Source organism: Papaver somniferum, unplaced genomic scaffold, assembly GCF_003573695.1.
Source record: "Papaver somniferum cultivar HN1 unplaced genomic scaffold, ASM357369v1 unplaced-scaffold_29, whole genome shotgun sequence".
NCBI classification, from domain to species: Eukaryota; Viridiplantae; Streptophyta; class Magnoliopsida; order Ranunculales; family Papaveraceae; genus Papaver; species Papaver somniferum.
The window spans coordinates 2167105-2180681 of NW_020639929.1; the positions used below are offsets into that span (position 1 = coordinate 2167105).

Consider the following 13577-nt stretch of genomic DNA (forward strand, 5'->3'; position numbering starts at 1 on the left):
ATATATATATAAACGGCATGCATACTATTTTGATATGACTTCGCGAACTTTCAAGAGCACGTACGCAGACAGGTATGTACACTTTTTGGATATGATTTCACAACTTTCAAAGGTACCCATACTCCGTACGCATACCTGGTTGACCTGACATAGTTCGGAAGCTTAAGTGCAAAGGCAAAAGTACATGAAGTACCTAAGGTTAAGCATACTTGTTGTGAAAACCTTGACCATGGCTATAGTTCACTTTTGTTATATTTCTCTCACACACTTCTAAGAAAAATTTCAAGTTCAAGCTTGTCTTGTTTAAACTCAGGAAATATATTCCGAAGGAATCTTATCTGTAAATGGATGAATTCATCGTTCGTACGAAGTAGATGGACTTATAGTAGTCCACTCATGTCCAGGTTACGATCTTGGAGCCAAGGTATGCGTACAATATGCCAGAACATGGTTTATTTAACGTTTCAGGGTATATGCTGAAGGAATCTTACCTGTAAATGGATGAATTCATCGTTCGTACGAAGTAGATTGACTTATAGTAGTCCACTCACGGCCAGGTTACGATCTCGGAGCCAAGGTATGCGTACAATATGCAAGAACATGGTTTGTTTAACGTTTCAGGGTATATTCCGAAGGAATCTTATCTGTAAATGGATGAATTCATCGTTCGTACGAAGTAGATGGACTTATAGTAGTCCACTCATGTCCAGGTTACGATCTTGGAGCCAAGGTATGCGTACAATATGCCAGAACATGGTTTATTTAACGTTTCAGGGTATATGCTGAAGGAATCTTACCTGTAAATGGATGAATTCATCGTTCGTACGAAGTAGATTGACTTATAGTAGTCCACTCACGGCCAGGTTACGATCTCGGAGCCAAGGTATGCGTACAATATGCAAGAACATGGTTTGTTTAACGTTTCAGGGTATATTCCGAAGGAATCTTATCTGTAAATGGATGAATTCATCGTTCGTACGAAGTAAATACACTTATAGTAGTCCACTCACGGCCAGGTTACGATCTTGGAGCCAAGGTATGCGTTCAATATGCCAGAACATGGTTTGTTTAACGTTTCAGGGTATATTCCGAAGGAATCTTATCTGTAAATGGATGAATTCATCGTTCGTACGAAGTAGATGCACTTATAGTAGTCCACTCACAGCCAGGTTACGATCTCGAAGCTAAGGTATGCGTACAATATGCCAGAACATGGTTTGTTTAACGTTTCAGGGTATATTCCGAAGGAATCTTACCTGTAAATGGATGAATTCATCGTTCGTACGAAGTAGATGGACTTATAGTAGTCCACTCACGGCCAGGTTACGATCGTATGCGTACAATATGCCAGAACCTTGCCGAAGCTTCTTGGTTCACAGTTTGTATTCTGTTATACCACATTTGAAGTTCGAATCAACACTGAGCTTCATATTTATCGATTTAGATGATGTATCATGCTAAGTTTGAAGTCAGAACCCTTCCAGAACATCTTGACTCATAGTTTGTATGTTGTTATACCACATTTGAAGTTTTAATAAAAAATGAACTTCATATTTATCGATTTCGATGATGTATCATGCTAAGTTTGAAGTCAGAAACCCTCCGGAGGTTCTTGACTCATAGTTTGTATGTTTTTAAACCACATTTGGAGTTCGAATCAACACTAAACTTCATATTTATCAATTTCGATGATGTATCATGCTAAGTTTGAAGTCAGAAATCCTCCCATAGGTTCTTGGATCATAGTTTGTATGTTTTTATACCATATTTGAAGTTCGAATCAACACTGAGCTTCATATTTATCGATTTTGATGATGTATCCAGCTAAGTTTGAAGTCCGAACCATCATGAATTTCGTGGTCCATCTCTAGTAATCTTATAACCTGAGTTTACCAGTGTGAACTAAAGCTACTACATGACCTGTATGACTTGTAAAAATTACTTCATGACTAGTCGAAATTCAAACCCGAAGCACAAAAAGAAAGCACAAAAACACAAAGGGAAAGCACAAAGAAACACACCAATTATCGAACTCATTTTTCATTTTCCCGATTCATTCTTATACATTTTTTGGAATTTTTTATATCAGAATGTCGAAAACAATGTTCTAAATTTATTTATATTTTTTTTGGATTTTTTTTTCATGTTAAAGGTTGATAATTAAACTGAAAAATGAGTTCGTATTAACACAAAAGAAACACAAATGTTTTTTAATCCGTATGAGCATCAAAAATACAATCTTAACCGTCAAGATCTTTTCTCAATCCGTATGAGTGGATCAAACGAAACAGAGTCCGTCGATCATTTTCATTCGGATCCACACTTTTTTTTGCGAGAAGCGTTTGTTTATTCACCAAACCCTCTCAATCACTCGAACTCTCTTTCTTCCTCTTCTCCCCCTTCCTCTCCTCCACAGATACCGCCGCTGTAATCTTTTGCCGAGAGAAAGAAAAAGAGATCTAGAGAGAAAACAAGAGATCGAGGGAGAAAAAGATAGATAAAGTTTGATTCGAACCACTGATGGTGGTTGATTAGGGTTTTGGTTTAAATCTGGATCTATGTTCCAACCAAGAAGAAAAGGGGGATTTTGCTGTTTTAGATTGCGGAATACAACTGAATCAAAGATAGGGTGTTTACGAATTGGAAGAATAAACAATTAATTGAAGACGGTAATGAACCTGCTGCTGTTGAATAGAAGATGGGTATTTGTTAATTGAGGTTGGATGATGAATAGAGGGCCAGGGAAGAAGAGGATGCAGAAATTGATCTCTGTTGAGGTTGAAATAATGAGTTGGTCTTCTTGAGGATAAAAAGGTCTGATTCGAAATGGTTTTTTGGGTTGAATCTGGAAGAGGTAGCAGTGAGAGTTTGATGATGGGGATTTATGAGATTTCATTAAACACCGATTCAGGGTTTAATGGGTTTGAGAGATTCATGAAGTTTTCGGAGAAGCTGATTGTTGAAGATTGTTGGTGATTAGAACTGGATGAATTTGTGTTGCTCTGGAGCAGTATTGAGAAACCATTGCAGTTGTAGATGAAAATGATACTGCAGATTATGGATGGAATTGTAGGTGACTCAAAGACGCTGGTGGTTTGCAGTTGAGCATGGGAAAGCAACAGGAAGAATGGGATCTCGCTGCAATTGAAGACCGATGTGTTGCTTCTGCTAGAAAAAAAGTTTGGTTTGGAGGAGAATAAGTTAGGTTTTTGATGAAATTGAATTCACAGAGAGGAGTTGATGGTTCGATATGTGATGGGTTTTGTTGATTTTTTGAAGATGAACTCGAGAATGAATTTGTGATGGGAAATAGGAATTAGGGTTCTGAACTGAGTTGATGTTGGAGCTGCTGGAGAAGGAAATTGGTATTGCAGAAATAGGAATTTTTGATGGATTCGGAGATGATGAGATTAAATGAAGAAGTTATGCTAGAAGAAACTCAAAGTTTCTATCCATGATTTGTAGAAGATGGGTTCGAATTAATAGAGCTTTTGAAGAAATGGTGGGCACCGTTCAACCAAGGAAAGAAATTGGTTGAGTCTCTAATGGGATTTGAACGGAGTTTCAGCGAGAAAAAGGATGTTATCTGCTGTAAATTATTAGGGGTTTTACTGAGAAGAACAAGATTGAGAGTTTGTGAGAAAATTGAGTACTAATCTTTTTTCGAGTTTTTCAGAAAAGTACTAAAGATGCAGAAGGTATAAGATATACTTTAATCTTTGTTCGAGTTTTTCAATTTCCAAACAATGCTTGAATTATCTTAACTAGATTGTGTATTTGTAGTAGAGAAGGGTGTTCCTGATTTTTGGCTCAATGCTGTGAAGACAAATGAAGTTTTAATGGAGGAGGTAAGTGATATTATTAGCCATTTTTCTCCTTGTTGGAATAAGATTCCATAATTGTCGGTTTAATTTACTCTTTCCGGAATGTAGATCACAGAGCGTGACGAAGGTGCTCTCAAGTATCTGAAAGATATCAATTGGTGCAGGATTGAAGAGCTCAAGGGATTCAATTCAAGTCTTTGTGTTTAGGTAATTGTGGTTTTTTTTTGGCCACTGATGATATTATATCGTGTATTTCCGGTTAATATAGATTACTGTGGCTTTAAGAAGCCTCTTATCCACCATGGTTTGGGTTAGGACCGCATGTTTGATGATAGTTTATTGTTATGACAAGTTTATGCGTTCAGGATATGATTCTTTAGCTTCATATTGTGTATGTGCAAAGAGATTCGATTCTTGTTTTATTGTTTTGGTGTTTGTGGTGTGGAAAGTGATTAGTCAAGATTGTATGATGCTGTTTAGATATCTTGAACACCCATCAAAATGATTGTCGCTCACTAGGATTTCTATCGTATGCATGATAATATATAAAATGTCAAATAGTTGTATCTCTTATATTTAGTTCTTATTGCTGACTATGTGTACTTCTGAGATATTGATCTTAGATGCTCCTCCAGCTCTTCAGAAGCTAAGAGAGAACTTTCCTAGGTAAAATTTAGTCACTTGTTTTATGTGTTACTGTAATTCTGCGTAATTCTCTTCCTTCCAGACTGAATAAATGTTTTTATTCATGAAATTTTTAAGCTTTATGTGTACACTGGGACAATCGACCCCACGGTAAATGAGAAGAGGTAATTTTCTCACTGGGAATATACAATAATTGAAGAATAAATGATCATTGGATTAAACCTTCTAAAATTCGAGATGACGTCTTCTATTTTGCAGGTTTATAATTCTTAGATTCGGAGAGCAGGAGACTGTAGATTTGGAACATAAAACAGTTGTAGAAGTAGGTTTTTTCTTCTAAGCTGTAGTATTTCTATTATCAGTTTTGAAAGATATTCATATTGATCCAGAGAACCAACTGATATTCATTTAGTTTATTTTGATTGAGATTTTTCCATTCCAGTTTCAATGAACATAAAGTATGGGGTTAGATTGTAATCCAATTAAACTAGTACTTTTGCATATAGGGTTACAGAGTGATTTTGGTGAATGGAAATAGTTATCACTTTACAGAACATGGTCTTGACTACCTACTACATGGTTTTCTGATTTCTCAAAAATGATTATCAAAAACATCTGTTACAAAAAAAACTGTCCTGTATATATAATGAAAATCCGTACAGTTTGTCTGAATTACTATTGATTCCATTTGAGATTTTTTTCCCATGTGATTGTGAATGAATTTACTGGTGATTTTTGATGTTTTATTGAATACATGTTGATGCAGATGAGACGAGAGTGCAAATTGAAAGGGCACAATTATGCCTTTTTCGGTGTTGCAGAATGGTTAGTATGGCCTCTAAAATGCTACTAGACAGTATATTGGGTATTTTTATAGCGAGTCTGTCTCCCGTGTTTGTTGTTCCTTATTGGACCTGTAGTCATTTGACCCTTACATTTTAAGTTGTTACTCATTTCAGATTTAGACATCTTGCGGTCTTAGGTTGTTTTGTATGTTGGCTTAATTGATAATGATCCTTAAACTTTGCAGTTTCAACCTAACAATGAAAAGTTTCTCAAACCTATATGTAAGAACTACCTGTGCATTTCGCTTTTTGTTATTCTGGTTCATTTTTTTTTCTGCAGTTTGTTAAGTTCATAGTATCAATCTCATCTCTTTGTGTTTCTCGTGAAAACTAACTTGCTTGAATATCTTGGCATTTCCATAGGTGTTAATTACCAAGTATCCTCTAACTGCATCTATGATCAGAGAGGAACTTAAACACAAAAATGATGGCAGTATGAATCTCTTATTATGAGCTTGGTGCTACAAAGTCGAAGGAGTGTTCATCTTTTGTTTCAAAATTAAGGAAATTGTAATCATCATTTTTTTAAGAAATGATTAGTTTGTATTTTTAATCTTTTTGTTCCTGTAAAGATTGTCTTTTTTAAAGAAATGATGTAAATTGATCTATGTGATATAATAAAACTTGATTTAGTTTTTAATTTGGTTCATAATTTGTTTTAGTATCAATTTTAATTTTAATTTCAATTTGATTATCAAAATTGAAATCGGCCAGATACTCCCGGCACCAGAACAACAGATGTAGCGGGCAAAAAGTTTGGTAGCTCAAAAATGTAAGCAACCAACTTCGGTAGCTCAAAAATGTAAGCAACCAACTCCAGGGCAAAAAATTTGGTGGCTCAACAATGTAAGCAACTAACTTCAGGCATTTCACTTGCTCTATTATGGTTGATCTATCTATGAAGCGATCGGCGTTACTTGATCTATTATCGTTGGTTTATCTATGAAGTGATCAGCGTTTTACTTGCTGTATTTTGGTTGGTCTAGCTTTAAAGCGATCACTATTTTGCTTGCTCTAGGAAGGTCGGTCTAGCCATGAAGCAATTAAGAAAAAAGACGCTACATGATAGTTGCTTGATTACTAAAGCGATTGCCTAGCTGCTATAGACTTGTACAAATCCCACCTTTTGCAACTCGAGAGCGAGAGCCAAATTAAGTCGCTTTAAGGGTTAGAGCGACTCAATATGGGCTTTTCCAACCAAAAATGCGTGGTCGCTTAATCCAACTTTTCTTATAGTGAAATCTCAGTTTACCTTGCCTTGGCCTTTGCCTTTGCCTTTTCCTTTGTTCCTTAGTATGTTCTTTATCCTAGTTCCTATAGCAATAGCAAACATGATTATTATTCAAATGACAGAATGATAAGCTCCAACCAGTATTATTGTGATAACTAAATTCTAACATAGCAGACCAATATTTTGCTAACAAACAGATGAGGGAATGGGCAAAAACAACAAAACAATGTATATAGAAACAATAGTAGCCATGTCTGATACCAAATCTAAGTCAGTTTATTATGAATCGTCTTTATGTATGTCCACTTATGTTATATGATCTCAAACAATGCTCCCATGTACATTTATTAAAACTGCACTAAAAGTGCCACTAATATGAATAATTTGGCTTATTTTGATAGTCATTTTAACAAATACTTCGAAATACTATAGGCATGTTAACGTTGTATGACCTAGGTCAAGTTCAAGGATAATAAATGTACAATAACATCCTTCTCAAATCAATGGCATATCTTTTCATGTATGCAAAACCGGCAGAGCATTGCCAGTGTACACCAAAGTAAGCCTGTGCTAGAAACTGCAGTCCTCTAAAAAAATGATACATAAAGCAATAAGGAAACTTATAGTAATCGTCCGAAGACAATAACTTGGAAATTCAGTTTTCAATTAACATGGTTAAGGGTTTTAAACAAATGAAAACTTGTGAACAGAAACGTGAAAAACCCAAATTCCAACATAAGTTTTTAAGGGAATTTCTGTTGGAAATATTGACAACAATTGAAAAAATACTGCGAAAAATACTTAGCTTGAATCAATGTTTGATTTCTGATGCAGCAGCAAATTGTCGCAGAATAATAGAGGCATGTATGATATACGCTGTCCTAAAGACAATATTCGCCGGCTACTCCTCTTGTAGAGAGATGATATAGCCCTATCGACGAGATGCCTCCAGGATACAACTATCGTTAGCGTTCCTCATTGTAGCATACAAGAGAACACCCTTAGAACTTGGCAGCAATGATTAACAAAACTTAAAACAGAGAAAACTGGGTAATAACTGTTTACAGAAAACAAAGGAGCAGAAGAAGAGATGTTTCTCTGTTGTGTAAAATTGATCTGAAAACTCCTCTCTTATATAGTGTTCAAGAAAAATTTGGACGTTAGAAATAATGGAATAAGATTCCCATGCGAAGAGAAGATTCTTTTACATGTATGGAAACCCATAAGAAAAACAAAACTCGTAAGAAAACTTTCAGCAAAAAGATAGGATCTAGTGAACCCACACCCACACCTGGACCCGGGCCCGCCCCAACCGGATGGCGTGCGTGCTTCGGTGCGAAGCACCGCGCGTACGGTAAAGGCAACCTTGCCCTAGTCTAGGTCTTCTCCCTCACACAAAAGTGTGTTGACCCAAAAGGCCATGCCCTTTAGCCAATTCTATGGTATTTAAGTCTAAAACTCTTTAGATTTTAGTCTACGTGGGACTATTGTTTTATCAATTCAAAAGAAAAAACAACTAGTGGGAAATAGGTCTAGGGATCAAAACATAGTCCATGCATATTTGGTTTTAAAACAAAAAACCCGTTTTTTCTAACAATCCCCACATGAATGATAAAACATGTCGACAAAATTATGAGAAAACAGATTACATCAAATTTAGGCTAAGGTGTCCCAGAGATTGAACCTTAACTTAGTGAGAGGTTACCGGAACTGCTTGTTGTAGCGGTCAACACAATGTCTTGAACCGCCAACAGTGAATGCAATTCAGAAATAACAACCACACTAGATGTCTTGAAGAAAAGCTGCGAAGCTCTTGCCGTTGTGCCCGTTTTAGCCGTGGGCTAAATCCCGGACTTAATGAGTGTCCATAGAGAATCAGCTCAAATTCTCATAGGAAGCGGCCTCACTTCCAACATCCACATAGGTGAGTCCATTAAGAGTGTCCTACCACACCCCGCTTTAAGCAAAGCCATGATACTCATTAAGATCTTTACAGATCATCCTAAATCATGCAGGTATCACTATCACGTTACACCATAGGGAGGGACAAGATAGTGTTGTTCCGACATCACCAAAAATTAGTTGTCTCATTGAACCTTGATCTTGGAGCTCCATTCACAAGGTTGAGTATCCTTCATGGCGATTTATTCTATGAGCTTAGTCCATCCCCTCGATGTGGATCTAACTACCTCTCTAGATAACCTTTCGTCAAAGGATCTGCAATATTCTCTTTAGACCTCACAAAGTCTATAGAGATGATACCAGTAGAGAGTAGTTGTTTCACTGTCTTGTGTCTTCTTTGAGATGTATAGACTTTCCGTTGTATACACTATTCTTTGCGCAACCAATAGCAGCTTGACTGTCACAGTGGATTGCGATCGAAGACACAGGCTTGGGCCAGAGTGGAATTCCTCCCAGGAAACCTCGTATCCATTCAGCTTCCTCTCCAGCTTTCTCCAAGGCTATAAACTCAGACTCCATGGTGGATCGAGCTATACATGTCTGTTTGGAAGACTTCCATGACACAGACGCACCTCCAAGTGTGAAGATGTACCCACTAGTGGATTTGCACTCATCTGAGTCTGATATCCAGTTAGCATCACAATACCCTTCTAGCACAGCAGGATACTTCCCAAAACTTAAGCAATAGTTTGAAGTTCCTCTCAGGTACCGTAGAACTCTGTAGAGAGCATTCCAGTGATCCTGCCCAGGGTTGCAAGTGTACCTGCTCAATCTACTCAGTGTAGGCAATGTCAGGTCTTGTGCAGTTCATCAAATACATAAGACTGCCAATAATGCGAGAATACTCAAGTTGAGAAATTCCCTCACCCTTGTTCTTTTTCAAGTACAATTGGGATCATAAGGAGTAGATACAGGTTTAGCATTTTCATGATTAAATCTCTTAAGTACAGTTTCAACATAATGAGATTGACTAAGACTATATCCATCAGATCTTTCTGATTTTCATCCCTAAGATTACATCTGCGGGGCCTAAGTCTTTCATGTCAAAATTTTCGTTAAGCATGCTTTTAGTGGTATTAATAATATCAAGGTTACTACGCCTAATATGAGCATATCATCAACATACAGGCACAAAATAGCAGAATCATCCACAGATTTAATGTAAACACATTTATCAGATTCATTAACCTTGAAGCCATTAGATATCATTACATGATCAAATTTTTCATGCCACTGTTTAGGTGCTTGTTTTAAACCATACAGATTTGTTCAATTTGCATACTTTGTTCAAACCTTTCACAACAAAACCTTCAGGTTGGTCCATATAAATTTCTTCATTCAATTCACCATATAAAAATGCAGTTTTAACATCCATCTGATGTATATGCAAATCATAAATAGAAGCAATAGCAATCACATCCTAATAGAAGTGATTCTTGTGACCGGTGAATAGGTATCAAAGAAATCTAATCCTTCCTGTTGTCTTATAGCCCTTAGCTACCAACCTAGCTTTGTGTTTTTCTATAGTTCCATCTGTTCTAAGCTTCCTTTTGAAGACCCACTTGCAACCTATGGTTTTACTACCAGGAGGTAAGTCTACAAGCTCCCAAGTTTTTTTGTTGAATGGAATCCACTCATTAATGAAGCTTCTTCCCAAGGGAGCTTCCGGAGAAGTCATAGCTTCCTTATAGGTTGGGGTTCGACTCTACAGTAAGAGTCACAAAATCTGGACCGAAATTTTCTCGGTTCTACCCTCTCATTTCTTCTAGGTTCGGTCTCATCATCTAGATACGGGGGCTGACTAGTTGAAGGAACATCTGAGAGGTCATCGTGGACCCTTTTGCGAGGTCCAGACCCTAAAGGAAAAATGTGTTCAAAAAACACTGCATCTCTAGATTCCATTATGGTGTTCTGACCAATGACCATGAACCTATAAGCAGTAGTGTGCTCAGGATAGTCTAGGAAAACACAATCCACAATTTTAGGTCCTATTTTGGTTTTCTTGGAGCGAAGAATGGCCACCTTGGCAAAACACCCCCACACTTTAAAGAATGCATAGGAAGGTTGTCTACCTCTCCATAACTCAAATGGAGTTTTGTTAGATTTCTTAAATGGAACTAGGTTCAAGATATAACAAGCAGAGAGAATTGCTTCCCCCCACAAGTTCGTAGGTAGCCCTGAACTAGCTAACATAGCGTTCACCATATCTATGAGTGTTCGGTTTTTCCTTTCGGCTACTCCATTCGACTCAGGTGAAGAAGGTGCAGTAGTTTCATGAATGATGCCATTAAGTTTGCAAAATTCTCCTATAGGTATCACATACTCACCGCCTCGGTCTGACCTAAGAGTTTTAATTGTAACACCTCTTTGGTTTTCTACTTTAGTTTTATATAATTTGAAAGCATCTAAGGCTTCATCTTTACTTCTAAGAAGATACACCTGACAGTATCGTGAGTAATCATCGATAAAAGTGATGTACCATTTTTTACCACCTCTAGTTGGTGTTGATTTCAAATCTCCTAAATCCGAGTGGATTAGTTCTAGAGGAGTTGTACTACTTCAACCTTTTTGTTAAAGGGTTTTCTTGCATATTTAGATTCAACACAAATTTCACATTTATGACCTCTGTCAATGTTTATTTTAGGAATGTTTCCTAAATTAGCAAGTCTTTCAATGGATTTGAAATTAACATGTCCTAGTCTATCATGTCATATATGTGAGGAGTCACAAACATAAGCAGAAGAAGATGCATTAACATTCAAGTTCAAAGAAAGTACACTAAGCTTAATCATGTTTTCAGTGACATAACTTTTTCCTACGAAGTCACCACCCTTAGAGATTACAACTTTGTTAGACTCGGCTACAAATTTAAAACCTTTACCAAGTAAGATGGTTTCTGAGATAAGATTCTTGCACCACCAGTCTAACCACCAGTCTCTCACATTGGTCACATTAGAGACAAGGTTGACTTCAGACACCATGCCAGAAAAATATCCAGAATTATCTACAATGTTCGCCTTATTTTTCTGTTTTGGATCATTTTTGGTCTTTGAGGAAAAACAACATTTTTGATTGCCATCTTTTAAAGTCTTTTCCACTAAACTTATCTGGTTTGTCAACAGTACTTTTACCCATGTTGTTACGGAAAACCAAAAGTAGTCAGGTATTGTCTTTAGATTGTTGAAAATATTGACAACAATTGAAAAAATACCGTGAAAAATACTTAGCTTGAACCAATGGTTGATTTCTGATGCAGCAGCAAATTGTCGCAGAATAATAGAGGCACGTATGATATACGTTGTCCTAAAGACAATATTCGCCGGCTACTCCTCTTGTAGAGAGATGATATAGACCTATCGACGAGATTCCTCCAGGATACGATTATCGTTAGCGTTCCTTATTGTAGCATACAAGAGAACACCCTTAGAACTTGGCAGCAATGATTAACAAAACTTAAAACAGAGAAAACTGGGTAGTAACTGTTTACAGAAAACAAAGGAGCAGAAGAAGAGATGTTTCTCTGTTGTGTAAAATTGAGCTGAAAACTCCTCTCTTATATAGTGTTCAAGAAAAATTTGGACGTTAGAAATAATGGAATAAGATTCCCATACGTATGACAAAAGAGGGACAGAGATTCTCACTTTGTCAAGAAAACAGTCACTCAGAAAACTGTGTAAAAGAAAAGGCTGTAAAACTGCTGACTAGAAGACTGTGTAAAGTGAAAGTTTTTGTCTGTCCAAGAGAAGCATGCGAATAGAAAACAGTGTATGCTTTTGTCAGTCAACAAAGAAGCACGCGTGTCAGACACATAAGACAAGAGAAGATTCTTTTACATGCCCGGACGGACGGACGGCGGCTTGCGTGCTTCGTTGCGAAGCACCGCGCGTACGGTAAAGGCAACCTTGCCCTAGTCTAGGTCTTCTCCCTCACACAAAAGTGTGTTGACCCAAAGGGCCATGCCTTTAGCCAATTCTATGGTATTTAAGTCTAAAACTCTTTAGATTTTAGTCTATGTGGGACTATTGTTTTATCAATTCAAAAGAAAAAACAACTAGTGAGCAATAGGTCTAGGATCAAAACATAGTCCATGCATATTTGGTTTTAAAACAAAAAACCCGTTTTTTCTAACAATTTCAACTAAACAGACCAATATATTGTTGCCACCGCCTGTCGAGCACCCAGGTTTGAGTCTGGATGCGCAGCAAAACAAAGGTGAAACAAAACAAAAGACTGCACTGACACCTAATCAACAAAAACCAAAAACCAAAACTGACTACTAGAAAATAAAGACAAGTCCTTCCTGTAGACTTTTGTGCTGCTGAGAATTTTCTGTTTCCAAAATCAGAAGGGAAACATATGGAAATAGCCATCTGCAGATCGTCATCTGCTTGATTATTGTTGTTAAGAAACAACAAAACAGACCCGAATCAGTAACCTATTATGTGTCAACCAGTGAACCTATGCTATGAATTTTACAAACCCCCAAAGTAAATTTAATGTGAAAACATACAACATCAGAAAACCCAATCTTCCAATCATCCTATTGACAACTACAGTAGGAAAAAAGAAAAGAAAAAGTAAATCAACTACAAAATAAGGTCCGGAATCCATTTACCTTTTAGTATCTCAACCCAAAGACATAGATTAGACACTCAACAAACAATACACTGAGTAATCAACTCCCTCAGGCTTCATCCATTATATTTGCTTGTCACAAATACAGAGCTGCAATACCTAGGTAATAAAAAGCCATGCTATTTAGTAAACAAACCCCTATAAGAGAAATCCAAAATGTAAAACATCTCCAAAACTAGCTTTCAGAAGTTCAACATATAACAGAAGTAGAGGCCGATAGGAAAGAGTAAGAGATGGACCGAGGGGTTCATCTGTATGTGAAGATTGTGGATTTAGGAGATCTTATCACCATTTCAAATCAACAAATTTTTAAAAAAAAATCTAAATCAAAAGAAGGGTTATCACGCAAAAATCTTAATTTTGGGGTTTCATCTTCTTATAAATGCTAAACCAAAAATTATTTATAACCCAAAATACTGAAAACCCTAAATTTCA

At 36.8% G+C, this 13577-nt stretch overlaps 2 long non-coding RNA genes across 2 annotated transcripts; both read left to right on the forward strand.

Moving 5' to 3' along the window:
* Window positions 1-3674: 3674 nt before the first annotated feature.
* On the forward strand, window positions 3675-4018 carry LOC113341332. The gene is made up of 3 exons (XR_003355899.1): window positions 3675-3698; window positions 3784-3848; window positions 3933-4018. It is a non-coding gene; the product is annotated as an uncharacterized LOC113341332 (long non-coding RNA).
* Window positions 4019-4442: 424 nt separating this feature from the next.
* On the forward strand, window positions 4443-5946 carry LOC113341331. The gene is made up of 2 exons (XR_003355898.1): window positions 4443-4490; window positions 5236-5946. It is a non-coding gene; the product is annotated as an uncharacterized LOC113341331 (long non-coding RNA).
* Window positions 5947-13577: the final 7631 nt, after the last annotated feature.